Source organism: Myotis brandtii, unplaced genomic scaffold (genome assembly GCF_000412655.1).
Source record: "Myotis brandtii unplaced genomic scaffold, ASM41265v1 scaffold931, whole genome shotgun sequence".
In the NCBI taxonomy this organism is placed as follows: Eukaryota; Metazoa; Chordata; class Mammalia; order Chiroptera; family Vespertilionidae; genus Myotis; species Myotis brandtii.
Genome location: NW_005371843.1, coordinates 1,943,406 through 1,958,621, shown reverse-complemented (window position 1 = coordinate 1,958,621; position 15,216 = coordinate 1,943,406). Strand labels below are relative to the sequence as shown.

General features: G+C 37.6%; 1 protein-coding gene across 1 annotated transcript in view; it reads right to left on the bottom strand.

Moving 5' to 3' along the window:
* DEPTOR (DEP domain containing MTOR-interacting protein) overlaps positions 1–15,216 on the bottom strand; it is a 99,868-nt gene that overhangs the window by 34,721 nt on the left and 49,931 nt on the right. The gene's annotated exons all lie outside the window — the stretch shown is intronic.

Here is a 15,216-nt window from a genome sequence, read left to right as displayed (position 1 = left end):
AAAAAGTAGTCCCATTCCACATGCCTGAAGTTATGAAATGTGGAGTTAAGCCTGTTTTTCTGTGTGTGTGTTTTTCCAACTTCATGTTATCTATGCTGTAACAAAGTTCTTTTCTACTATTTGATAGCTAAAGGCAGTCAGAACTCCTGCATCTTTGAAATAAATGGAGAGGGTTCATTTGTTTATTTTGCTTGCATTTTCAGCAAGACAGGTCAAAACATGGTTTTATTTTTAGAGATTCTATATGCATTTTGTAATAGCTTTACTAAGATATAATTCACATACCATATAATTCACCCATTTAATATTACAGTTCCATGGCTTTTAGTATATTACCAGAGTTGTGCATCCCATCACCACATCAATTTTTACATCTTCAGCACCCCAAAAAAGAAACCCCACACTCCTTAGGAGTCACCTCCAATCTGCCCATATCCCCTAGTGCTAGGCAACCACACTAACCTACCATCTGTCTCTATAGATTAGAGTATTCTGGGCATTTCATATAAAAAGAATCATACAATATAAGGTTCAGTGTGACTGGCTTCTTTTCCTTAGTATAATGTTTACAAAGTTCATCCACGTTCATCCATGTTGTAGCATGTGACAGTACTTCACTCCTTTTTATTGTCAAATAATGAATAATATTCCATTGTATGGAGACACCACATTTGTTTACCTGTGCATCAGTTGGTGAACATGTTTCCACTTAGTGGTTATGAATAATGCTGCTATTAACATTCATGTACACTTTTCTGTGTGGACATACATCACCATTTCCCTTGGGTTTATAGCTAGGAATGGAATGGGAAGATTATATGGTAACTCTATATTTAATGATTTGAGGAACTGCTGGACTCTTCTCCAATTAGAATACCCCATTTTACATTCTCATTTACGCAGTGTAGGAGGTTCCAGTTTCTCCACATCCATATGAATGTCATTGTTCATCCTTTTTATTATACTTATCCTAATGGGTGTGAAGTGGTAGCTGACTGTGGTTTTGATTTGCATTTCTCTGATGGTTAATGATGTTGAGCATGTTTTTATGTGCTTACTGTCCATTTATATATATTCTTTAAGAATTGTCTATCCAGATTCTTTGTTCATTTTTTAAACTGAGTTGTCTTTTTAATAATAGATTTTATTTTTTTAATTGCATTTTCAATTACAGTTTACATTCAATACTATTTTGAATTAGCTTCAGGAGTACACCATGGTGATTAGACAACCATATACTTTACAAAGTGTTCCTTCTGATATTTCCAGTACCCACCTGGCACTGTACATAGTTATTACAATATTATGGACTATATGCTCTATGCTGTACTCTACATCCCTGTGACTATTCTGTAACTACCAATTTGTACTTCTTAATCCCTTCACCCTTTTCACTTAGTCCCTCAAATCCCTTCCTATCTGGCAACGATCAGTTTGTTTTCTGCATCCACGAGTCTGTTTCTATTTCATATATTCATTTATTTTGTTCTTTAGAGTCTACATATAAGCAAAATCATATGGTATTTACTTTTCTCTGCTACTTATTTCCTTAGCATAATAACCTCTAGGTCCATGCACACTGTCACAAATGGTAAGATTTAATAGGTTTTTTTTTTTAAAGAAGTTTTAGGTTCACAGCAAAATTGGGCAGAAAGTACAGAGTTCTCATATACTCTCTGCCCCTCTGACACAGCCTCCGCAATCAATTATCAAAAATAATTGCAGTTAGTTACAACTGATGAACCTACATTGACACATTATCATCCAAAGTCCGTAGTTGACATTAGGGCTCACGTTTGGTGTTGTACATTCTATTAATTTCAATAAGTGTAGAATGATATATATCTACCATTATAGTATCAGATAGAATAGTTTCACTGTCCAAAAAAATCTTCCATGCTCTGCCTATTCATCCCTCCACCCTCCCTAACCTTGGCAACCACCGATCTTTTTACTGTCTCCATAGTTTTGTCTTTTCCAGAATCTCATGTAGTTGACATATAGTTATAGAGGCCTTTTTGGATTGGCTTCTTTCACATAGTAATACGCATTTAAGGTTCCTCCATGTCTTTCCATGGCTTGATAGCTCATTTATTTTTAGCACTGAATAATATACCATTGTACGGATGTATCAGTGTTTATTTAACCATTCACCCTCTGAAGGATACTTGGTTGCTTCCAAGTTTGGGTAAGTATAAATAAAGCTGCTATAAACATCCATGTGCAGACTTTTGTGTGAACATAAGTTTTCAAATCCTCTGGGTAAATATCAAGAAGCATGACTGCTGGATCATATGGTTAGAGTCTGTTTAGTTTTATCAGAAACTGCCAAACCATCTTCCAAAGTGGCTGTAAGGCTTTCACTTCCCCCAGCAGTGAATGAGAGCCCCTGCTGCTCCACATCCTCTCCAGCACTTGGCATCATCTGTGTTCTGGATTTGGGCCACTCTAATAGGTGTATAGTGATCAAATCTTTTTGATTTGCTTCACATATGATGTTGAGCATCTTTTCATATATTTGTTTTCCATCTGTATATTTTCTTTGGTGACATGTCTGTTCAAGTCTTTAGCCCATTTTTTTTAAATCAGGTTGTTCATTTTCTAATTGTTGAGTTTTGAGTTCTTTGTATATTTTTAATAACAGTCCTCTTTCAAATATGTCTTTTGCAAATATTTTCTCCCATTCTGTGACTTGGCTCCTCATTCTTTTCATGGGTTGTCTTTTTATTATTAAGTTGTAATAGTTCTTCATGTATTCTAGATACGAGCCCTTTATTGGGTATATTGTTTCCAAATATTTTCTCCCATTCTGTGAGTTGTCTTTTCACTTTCTTGATGGTACCCTCTGAAGCACAAAGGTTTTTAATTCTGATGATGTTTATTTTTATCTTTTTAAATTTATTTTTTCTTTTGCCACTTGTGCTTTTGGTGTCGTGTCTAAGAAACCGTTTTATATGCATTTTAAAATAACAATTTTTAAAACAGTTCTTTATATAAACATGAAGAAAAGTGCACTTTGTATGAACTGGCAAAATGGCAACACTTCGTAAATATAGATGCATGCCTGAATGTCTTATGCATATTATTTATTTAGAGCTTAAATGTGGAAGATAAATGAAAATTGGGATGAAGGAATTTATTAGCACCTTTAAATCCAGTTCCAGTTTGTAAAATAGTTTAGTTTAAAAAAAAAGTTTTACATGTTCATTTTTTAAAACTAAAAAATATAGAAAAGCTTCCGTTTTGAACAAAATAGAATTATCTAACTTTCTATCTACCTACCTAATTATGTTGAGCAAAAAAAACAGGGCTGGCAAATACCAAACTTGATGGAGAGGAACATTCTCCACCCTTTTCCAGTATTTAAATATTGATGCATTCTTATTCATTTATAGTCAGAATACCTAGAGGCCAATCATGTAAAAAAGAAAATCATCATTACTCAAAGAGCTAGGAATACTAAGAAAAGTTACATAACAAATTCTTGCTCTAGATCAGCTTAAAGTCTAGCAGAAAATAAAACATGCTCATGTGTAACTACTAGTATAGTACAAGATAGAAATTTCAAGTGTCCTAAGGAAATTATACATAAAGTGCTATGGAAATTCACCTATGGGTGAAACAAGATTCATTAAAAATTGTCACTAACTGAAAAATAAATGCACACATATAAGAAGCTTGTTTGGGAGCATCGAAGAAAAACCCAAATCAACAATCAACTCCAAAGAATGAAAAGCTAAAAGTTCAGCAACTTAACAAAGAACCTTAAAAAATTCCATCTGGTAGAAAGGATGGCTCAGCCTCCTATGTCTTACACAGTGAAAGTTTTGAATAATTTTTTTTAAGATGTACTGTGATCCTCCATTACTGAGTCTTTAGATTGCTTTCAGTATTTTTTTTGCATCATAAAGATCATTTCATTTTTTAAATATTCCATTAAGTATCGTGTAATTCCTTTTTTTGGAAAAAAAAAAAAAAAAGGTAAAGACAGTGAGACAATATGCCCAACTGGTTAGTGGAAGAGACACTGTTAGCACTCAGCTCTCAACACCAAATCAAATGCTCTTTCCATTACCCTGCAACACGACCCAGGTGGTCACATGTAGTTTCCTCTTGGTTTCTGTGACAGGTGCTCTGTCATCTTAGCCCACCAATGTCCCATGAAAGGCCAATGTCCACTCATTGCCTTCTCTAGCCCATTCTCCTGAACTTTAGTCATAATAATAAAGTGAGCAGCTCATTATTTACCACTGTATTAAGCACTTTATAAATATTACATTATCTGCACAATAACTCTGTAGCATGGGTATTACTGTTATTTTCATTTTACAGTGTAATAATTAAGACTTAAGTTAGTTTGGTAACTTGCCCAAGGCCACACAGCTAAGACTTCTGAACCCAAAGCAATATATTTACCTAGAAACATAGGCCACAGGAGAATGGATTAAGACTCTAAAGTTAGAGTAAAATGTTATCAAACACTCCCAGATTCATCATAGAATTTACCTTTATTTTCTTTCTGTCACCCACACACCTAGCAATGGGCAATCTTCTTGGGACACCATATTGTAGGTAATATGGGAGGTTGGGGGGGGGGTGTTGATGATAGGGGAGCACATCTCTTTCCCCAAAGAGGTCACTTGGGAGCTCAGACTCTGTCTTAATCATTCTGGCATCTCAAATCCTAGACTACTAGGTGTTTGGCTGAGGTGCTCAGTAAATGGCCAGAAGGGAATTGTCATGGTGGGTGGCCAGAGGAATGAGCAGCATGCCCAGAATACAGTGAATTGTGGGCTACTTAGTTGCTAGTCTATATAGCAGTTCCCCCAAACCAATCTGTAGGCTGATGGTAGGTCATAAAGAGTTTGCTGGGGCATGAGAAATTGGAACATTAAGAATAATGCATTTAGGTTTTTTTTTCTATAACTAAGCATATTTCATTTAAAGACTTTCTTCTGAAATGATATCATAACAACTTTGTTGTTCATTCATTCATCCATCTATTCAACTAACACTTACTGAGTTAGTTGGACCACATGCCAGGTACTTTTCTTGTCCAGTATTTTATGAAATGATGGTAAAACACAGAAAAATTACAAAAGATAGAAGCGTTGTTGTTTTTTAAGTACTCATTCTTGGCAATCATTTTTGGACTGTGAAATTCAAAATTCTATAAACCACTAGGAAGATAATCTAATGCAACCCATCAAGTGTCATATTAACTCCTTTATCAATAATACTAACTGATTCAGCAGCCTCCTTGGGTATTTCACAAACAATTTCCCTTCTAAGTCTACACCAGCAAATGCAATCTAGGATTGTGACTGTATTTATTACCCACATTTGCTAATGAATAATTCTTATGGTTACAAGAATATTAGAGTCTCACAAAGGGTGGTCCCTATTAAGAGAGTATACCATATTTAACCTAATGATTCATATGGGCGTTTGATAGGTTTTAAATGGTGATAAGCTATTCACGTTGGCTAAATGAATAATGTTGGCCACAAAGATAAATACACTTAATTCATTGGTAGTTCTGCATGTTCTCAGGAAGTAATACATTCTTGGATTCAGGGGATAATGGGTGCACCCTGGATCAAAGATAAGCCAATTACATTTTGATACGATCTCTACAAATAATGGCTTGTTGTGGATAGTCAAAGTTGTACATAAATTTACCACATCACTACATTCAATAATGCTATAATAAAATTTTCTGGTTAAGTTTTTATTTCTAGTAACCATTGCTGGGTTTATTGTGATTTTTTAAAAAGTTGAGTCAGGCAACAGTATCTTAAATTATTGCCTGAAAATACATAGCTCTGTATACATTTATTGACATCTACTGTTTTCTCTTTGTACAGTAAATTGCACAAAACATTAACTCTGGTATAAATAAATCCAGAAAAGCACTCTGAATCCAAACCCCATAACAGATAAAAGGGCTTTAAAAATATTTTTAATTGAAGTAGAAATCTGTCTACTAATTTAATCTCCTCAGGCTTTAGTTACCCACCTAGAGTTTCATTCATACCCTTTCTCCATTGTCTGCCTCCCCAGCTCTATACCCCTGATAGCTAACAGAGTAAACATACCATTTGAGATAAGATACAAGAATTATATTTAAATAGTCCTTATTCATCACATTCTCTCCACAATAGTGTATTTAACCTTAACTTGTGACCAGATCAGAGAAAACAAGGACTGTGATATACTATACAAACTGTCAAGCAGACTATAAAAACTCAGTAATTTGTACCTTTACCAGTATGTCAGATGGTAGTTACTACACTTACTGTGGTGATTACTTTGTTAGAGATATATATTTTGAATAACTGTGTCATACACCTAAAACTAATATAATATTGTATATTAACTATATTTTCATAAATATAAAATTACATTTTAAAAGTAAAATAAGTTGTAGCTTTGGTATTATTTTACAACCGCTGTTGTTGTTTGTACTGCTATCATCTATTGATGATAGACTTCCATTTGGTTTATGGGAATTCAATTTTATATTTAGTGCCCCACTTCAATTTCAAGGACTTATCTAGATTTTGGTGCCCAGGGCACAGCCACATTCTGTGAAACAAAGGGCGCCAGGTGACAATTGCCCACATCACTTGCATTGTTTTCACTGAATTATTTTGTTTTTAAAAATGTCCTTTCCCCACCCTCTCTCATTAAAAGTTTAATGACAAAAACATTGAGTTTCAACATTTGCTCTGTATGTGAAGATAGCCCTAGGTATAACATAGATCACTGTAATTACAAAAGTTGAAAAAGTGCAGGGAGATATCTTTTTATAGCATCAATCAATCACGCTTAATGCCCATTCCTTTATTCAATAATCTGAACACCTACTAAGTGCACATGATTCAGCTATCTATTTTAGCAGGATTGGAATGTGACACTTTCATTTGTTCATCCTTTCAGGCTCATCAATAACCATGTCTGCTAAAAAAAACACTTTATTTCATACAAGAACAAACCAATTAGATTGGGACTTTATTGAAAACTTTCTTATGCCAAATAACTGTTATAAAATAATATCACCCAATGGAAAGCAAAGTTTCTAGCCTTAGATCACTTCAGTTTGATCCCATTTTTGCCATTTTTACTAGCTGTTATTTGGGCAAATTACTAACCATTTTAAGCCTCACATTTCTCTCTCTCTCTCTCTCTCTCTCTCTCTCTCTCTTTTTGATATAGTTTTGCTGTGGATGGGATAATTTATGGAAGAGATTCTAAATGACATCTGACATAAACAGTATTCTTAGGTTCCTAAAAATTGACTTCAGCCTTTGGCCATTTAAGTTCCTGCACAGAACCTATTTCTTCTGGTTGTTTTTTTTTTTTTTTTCTGCCTTTTTTCCAAAGAACACTTTGTCCATCTCCCATAAGTATGTCTGTCACCTCTTCAGTCGTGAAAAATATGAAATTTTAACCAGATATCCAAGTCTGGCAAGTATCCCACTAGAAGATATTTAAATCTCAGAAGTCAAAAGAAAGCAAGAATTAAAGGAATGAGTTAAGACACAAGAAATTTTAGAAAGTAACTACATTAAGAAAGCCAAAGACTTTTTTTTTACATAGCCATAAATTACATATGTAGAGTCTCAAGAAATAAACAATGGCTAAATGATATACCATTTATATTCCAAAGAGAGAAGAGTTGATTCTTTCTACACTTCAACATGGCATTCTCCACATTAAATACAAAACTCTTTTGCTGCATAGTCAACTTGGTCTTAGTAAAACACAGAAAAAATAACCTAAGCTCTGGGGGTGGGGAGGGATTAAAGAGAAGGAAATAAAAACTAAGGAGAACAGTAATTGTTGTCTCTAAATTTTGCTTTCTCCAATTCTTCATTTCTCAGATCTCCATGCTAAACAGGACCTTTATATTGTAGTAAATGTTGTGACATATATAATTTAACAAATTTCAGTCTTTGTTCCTTGAGAATTTTAATCTCTAAACAGGAAGACATAAGTAAGAACAGATAATGTTCAAAGCTGGCATTTAATATCTAATATTCTAGTTGAACTCTTATCATCAGTTATAATTGAAAACTGACAAATTTTGTACTCATCCAATTTCTAATTTTCTGGGACTTTCCAAGCCTTCCCTGCTGCATTGGGGGAATTCTCTAGGGGCTTGTCTTGCTATTAAATGAGACATAATGTAGGAGGAAAAACAGACATAGCCTGAAAGCTGAAGAATGTAAATATAAAAGGATCTTATTGTTTAGGAAAATAGGGGCTCTAGAAGCACTACACTCCCAATGTTGTTGCTATTTGGTAAAAGAAACCAGATCCTTACTCACTGCGTGCCTTTACTTTTCAGAAAGCATGAGGGAAATGTCATAGAATCTACCAAAATAATAAAGGGATAGAGCTCCGATATCTTCTTCTTCTTGTGGATAATGTAGCTACATTTTTCTCTTAAAAATTATTAGGGTGATTTTTAGCAAACACAAAGACATTTTTTAAGCTGATTATCTAAAAGGGAGGAAATTGGCTTCGGTTCCACTCACACATATAGTCCAAGGATGAAAACTTATCATCTTGAGCCCTTAGAAGCTTAGCTGAATATAAAAGACATTTTAGGCTACTTATCTAGTTGGAGGGAGGGAGGTCACATACTTTCATCCATCCTTGAAATGTTTTCTGGCAAATGACATAGCACAACGGGCATCATGAAACAAGTGGACTGAATCCAACAGTGTGATAAGGCTGGGGTAGGGGGTGGGGGGTAGAGAAAGTTCAGACATCAGCAGTTCCTTAGACAGCACATCATGAAAACTTTAAAAAAACAGTGGTCTCAGATTTGGGAAGCACATAAACAATTTAGTAGAGTAAAAGGAGGGCTGAAACAGACAGGGGAACAAGGATAATCACTATTATAAAGAGGAAGAAGAAAGGTCATCAAGGATGAGGCCGATGGGGTCATGACTACAACTGCAAAGTACTGTCAAGAAGCCATGTGAAAATGGAGGTAGGGATGGGAGTTATGCAACTCCAAGCCAAAAAACATTAAGGGTTGCAGGCAGCCACAAGAAGCTAAGAAAAAGGCATGGAATTGATTGCCCCTCAGAGCTTCCAGAGGGAACCAACTCTGCTGACATCATGATTTTGGGACTCTAATCTCCAGAACTATACAAGAAAAAGTTTCTGTTGTTTTAAGCCACCCAATTTATGAAATTTGTTACAATGGCCTTAGGAAACTAAAACCTTAGCTGTGTGACTTTGGGTTAACTAACCCTCTATACCAGGGGTGGGCAAACTTTTTGACTCGAGGGCCACAATGGGTTCTTAAATTGGACCGGAGGGCCGGACGGAACAAAAGCATGGATGGAGTGTTTGTGTGAACTAATATAAATTCAAAGTAAACATCATTACATAAAAGGGTACGGTCTTTTTTTTTTTTTAGTTTTATTCATTTCAAACGGGCCGGATCCGGCCCGCGGGCCGTAGTTTGCCCACGGCTGCTCTATACCTTAGTTTCTGCCTCTGTAAAATGAAGAGAATAATATTACCTATTTATAGTGTTATTGTGAAGTTTCAATGAAATAATACAAGTAAAATACTTTGCACAAATCTGGCATATAGTAAGAGCTCAATAAATGTTAGCAATTATTATTAAGGTAAAAAAAGAAAGCTAAAACATCTTCAAGGTCACCTTAGAGAGAAGATCCTCACTATCTGCCATGATTCGCATCCTAACATCACCACATTCCACAGCAGCAGAGGTGGGTGTGGCTCACCACCTCACCCAGTGAACAGTGGTGGTTGAAGGATCATTCTGGGCCACCAAGGATGTCACTCCAAGCTACCACTTGCTTTGCTGTCTTACTTTCTTTCTTATCTCCTCCTGATCCCTGTAACTCCTCCTAAAAGGACAACTTAAGAACTTTAGACATTACTTACTAGTAAGAGTACCAACAAACTCCCAGGATAAGACCTAGTCCTCTAACTTAGTGTTTCTAAAAGGCAAATAATGCAGTGAAAATGCTGCAGCTTCCCCGCCAACAACATAAAAGTGATCAGTTGTTTCACCCGTCCAGGGACGATGTGTACTCCTTGACCTCCCTGCTCCTGCTAGATCACAGTTTCTAGAGAGTTCAAGTCTCGGATATCATTTAGTAAGTTGCATATGAAAAATAGCATCAAGACTAAAAAACACTAATATTATGCTTTTAAATCCTGTGTTGGGTGGAAAACATGAATTGAGAATTAACTACAACAGAAGGTTAAAACTTTTTAAAAGAAAATCTGAGCCCTGGCCAATATTGCTTGGTGGATAGAGTCTCAGCCTGCATACTGAAGGGTCTCGGGTTCGATTCTCAGTCAAGGGCATGTACTTAGGTTGCAGGTTCATTCCCCAACCTGGTCAGGCACATGCAGGAGGCAACCCATCGATATATCTCTGATCGATATGTCTCTCTCACATGGATGTTTCTCTTTCTCTCTATCTCTTTCCCCCTCCCTCTCTCCCTCCCTTCCACTCTCTCCAAAAAAAAAAAGAAAAAAAAAGAAAGAAAGAAAGAAAAGAAAAGAATCAATGGAAAAAGTATCCTCAGGTGAGGATTAACACACACACACACACACACACAAAGGAAATCTGAGCTGAACTTAAGGCCATAACCACCCATCTCAAACCATCCTAAAGGGATGCAGAAGTTGAAAGAACCCAGTTTCCTAAATCAACAAAAGTCCTTGATTCAAGAACATTAAGCAATTGTGTTTAAGTGCCTATGCCACTTAAGGAGAGGGCTTGGGACTAAACTCTTCAAAAGGCAACGACAACAGTGAGTCAGAGAACTAAAATAATTACTTCCTGAGCACTGACAACATTAAGAAGAGGATATGAAAGCAGGAAATTATTTTTAAGGTAAAAAGTCCTATCAACTGATATTACTAAACACTTCACATTTAGAAAGTTAGAACCTAATTACACTTATTTAATTGATTGAAGAGAGTAGACAGGATGAGGAAAAGAGGAAAGGATTCAAAGTAACTTCAGTAAAGATAGCAGACAGCATAAGGAATATAATCAATAATATTGTAATAACTATGTATGGTGTAAGCTGGATAGTAGACTTAGTGGGGTGATCACTTTGTAAATTATATAAATGTCTAATCACTGTGTTGTACACCTGAAACTAATATAATATTTCATGTCAAATGTAACTGAAAGATACAAATGTTTTGTTTTAAAAAAGATAGCAGGAAGAAAATCAAAACATGACATGATTACACAGTTTAGAATATAAAGGTAATAAACAGAAGGAAGGTCAGATTATATTTTATTCTTCTCTGTACATCATTAAATAATAGCTGGGTGCATGCCAAAGACTAGAACCTTTGTCATTAGTGATGAAATTCAGAACAAAGGGCATGTTTCTGCAGAGATGAGACTGTTTTTCAGAGACTAGCTCAGAATGTAAGTGCAGAGAGTTCTAAAAACAAACTTACGTTGTCTGGCAAATGGAATACCTCAGATACATAATTCAAATAAAGAAATCTGCCCTAGCTGGTTTGGCTCAGTGGGTAGAGTGTCAGCCTGTGGATTGAAGGGTCCCAGGTTCGATTGCAGTTAAGGGCACATGCCCGGGTGGCAGGCTCGATCCCCAGTGGGGAACGTGCAGGAGGCAGCCAATCAATGATTCTCTCTCATCACTGATGTTTGTATCTCTCCCTCTTCCTTCCTCTCTGAAATCAATAAAAATATATTTTAAAAAAAGAAATCTGTGACTCTATTCTAGATCTTTTCGAGTTGTTGGCATGAATCCAAGGGCCTAATTAAAGCACTTCAGTGTTGGTTTATATAACAAGCATATATTCAGCATAGAGCATGTATAAGCTACTGTTTAAGACCAATAATGGGTGAGTTCATCCAACTTATATTAAGCTCTAGCCACCACAGCATCTGATGATGAGGATGTTGATGATAATAATGAAAATAGTAATCAGCTACCATTTATTGAGGGATACTTTGTGCCAGGCCCTGTGCTAAGCACACTGCATGATTATATCATTTAGTTCTCATAGCAATGCAATGAGAGAGCTATCTAATTATTCCCATTTTACAGATGAGAAACTAGGGATTACACAAGGTAAACTTGCCCAAGTTCCCCAAAGTCATTAACTGAAAGATCCAAGACAGAAATACTGACAAATTAACTCTGGAATCCCATCCCTTAATGCCTCACTGTACTGTCTCCCAGCCAAAGATGTAATAATGCCAAATGTGGAGGCAGATGAGCTTACAAACACAAGAAAATGGAGTCTGCTTTTCCTTCGTTTATTATTGTCTCCATCTAACAGAAGGTGATTTGGCTGGGCATGTTTTCTACAAAACTCTTTTTTTTTTTTTAATTAAATCTTTATTGTTCAGGTTACATTTGTTCCTCTTTTTTCCCCCCCATAACTCCCCTCCTCCCAGTTCCCGCCCCACCCTCCGCCCTCACTCCCCACCCACTGTCCTCATCCATAGGTGCACGATTTTTGTCCAGTTTCTTCCCGCATCTCCCATTCCCCTTTCCCCCCCAAGAATAGTCAGTCCATTCCCTTTCTATGTCCCTGATTCATTATAATCACCAGTTCATTCTGTACATCAGATTATTTATTCACTTGATTCTTAGATTCACTTGTTGATAGATGCATGTTTGTTGTTCACAATTTGTATCTTTACCTTTTTCTTCTTCCTCCTCTTAAAGGATACCTTTCAGCATTTCATATAATACTGGTTTGGTGGTGATGAACTCCTTTAGCTTTTCCTTATCTGTGAAGCTCTTTATCTGACCTTCAATTCTGAATGATAGCTTTGCTGGATAAAGTAATCTTGGTTGTAGGTTCTTGCTATTCATCACTTTGAATATTTCTTGCCACTCCCTTCTGGCCTGCAAAGTTTCTGTTGAGAAATCAGCTGACAGTCGTATGGGTATTCCCTTGTAGGTAATTGAGTCTCTTTCTCTTGCTGCTTTTAAGATTCTCTCTTTGTCTTTTGCTCTTGGCATTTTAATTATGATATGTCTTGGTGTGGTCCTCTTTGGATTCCTTTTGTTTGGGGTTCTCTGCGCTTCTTGGACCTGTAAGTCCATTTCTTTCACCAGGTGGGGGAAGTTTTCTGCCATTATTTCTTCAAATAGGTTTTCAATATCTTGCTGTCTCTCATCTTCTGGCACCCCAATTATTCTGATGTTTGTACGCTTGAAGCTGTCCCAGAGGCTCCTTACACTATCTTCATATTTTCGGATTCTTTTTTCATTTTGCTTTTCCGGTTGGGTGTTTTTTGCTTCTTCGCATTTCAAATCTTTGACTTGATTCTTGCGCTCCTCTGGTCTGCTATTGGGTGTCTGTATAATATTCTTTATTTCAGTCCGTGTATGCTTAATTTCTAGTTGGTTCTTTATCATAGCATCGAGGGTCTCATTAGTTTTCGTGACTCTCTCCTCAAGTTTATTGACAGCTTCTAGCACATTTTTGCAAGCCCTCAAAATTGCGATTTTTAGCTCTATATCCTCCATTTCTGTCATGTTTTTTTGTCTCCGCATTTTTTATGCTTTCTTGGTGCACCCCCTAGTGGTCTTTGTGCGCAGTCTTGTTCTAGTTGAGCCTTGATTGTTGTAGTTAATACTAGAGGGATTTGACCAGGGTGGGCGGAGGGAGCGGTTATGGCCCCTCTCAGTCCCGTTCCCAGAGGCTCTGCTTCTCAGAACCCCCGGAACCGCTGCAAACCTCGGAGGGAAAGCTGCCTTCCAACTGATGCCAGACACTCCCGCTTCTCCCGTTTGGGTCCGAGTCCCCAGCGATTCGCCCGTATCTGGAGCTCAGAGTCTGAGACTCCCCCCTGACCGAAAACGACAACCGCGCTCTCAGCCACCAGCCCGCTTTGCGCGCGCACCTCCGCACCTGAGTTTTTTCCACACTGCGCCTCCTCTGAGCCTCGGTGTGCTGTTATTTTTCCTTCTAGTTGAAGAGTCTCTCCTCAGCCAGCCTTCCTGTGGTTCTGGGTGATGTCCGTTCCGTCTTTTAGTTGTATTTTTGAAGTGGTTGTTTGCGGCAGCAGTCTCCGGTGTTTACCTATGCCGCCATCTTGGTCTCTCCCTCTCTACAAAACTCTTCACCAGAGCGAAATGTTTATTACTGTGGAATTGCTTATTACAAGGACATAGCGATAACACAGCAAACACCACTATGGCCTCCGATGGCCCTGGGTGGAACAGCAGCTTCACTCTTTACTAAGTTACCTAACTGCCCTGAACTTTAATTTAACTCACTGTAAAACGAATGAAGGAACAAGGCAACAACATAGAGCCCATGAGAATTTCTGGTTCACAGAGATAATTAAGGTTAGCCATATATGGGCTTCCAGTCAAGGGCCCAGGGTGTCCATGCCCAAAGGATTCCTTTCCAAAGTACATGCCTTTACAGACTATGTCGGGGAAGGGTCTGGAAGCAATTCTAGGTGGTCTGGGGCTGGGGGGGGTGGGGGCAGGCATCCTACCCAAACCAGATAAATTCAACAGGGCTAATAACTCAGAGAGAGAGATCCAATGCGATGCTGGGGTATTGGAGTAAAAGGCTACCCAGGCACCACTGGGTGTGAAAGCCCACCAAAGGCTCATTCCAGGATGCTTATTGTTCCCAGAAAGGTTATCACATTAACCCAGTGGTGCTCAACCTTGGCTGCACATTAGAATCACCTGGGAATTTTTTAAAATCCTGATTTCTGAACCTCATCCTCCGGAAATTCTGTTTCTTTGTTATGGGGTGGGGCCACAACATTAGTAACAAAGAAACAGAATTTCCGGAGGATGAGGCCCAGAAATCAGGATTTTAAAAAGATTCCCAGGTGATTCTAATGTGCAGCCAAGGTTGAGAACCACTGCATTAACCTGTTGGTGCTTTTACTGCACAGTAATTTATCAGGAGTTCCTTAGGAAATGAAGCAACTAGATCCTCAAAGAAGAAAGAAGCAGACATTCAGAAATATTATTTACTAGAGGCCTGGTGCACAAATTCATGCACGGGTGAGGTCCCTCCATCTGGCCAGTGATCAGGGATGATTGGGGAAAGGGGGGTCCGGCTGGCTGAGGGGAAGGGCCACGGGAGGTTGGCCAGCCAAGGGGAGGGATTGTGGAAGGTTGGCCAGCCCTGGGAGTCTTCCCCCCGTGGTCAGTGAACAACATAGCAACCAATCAA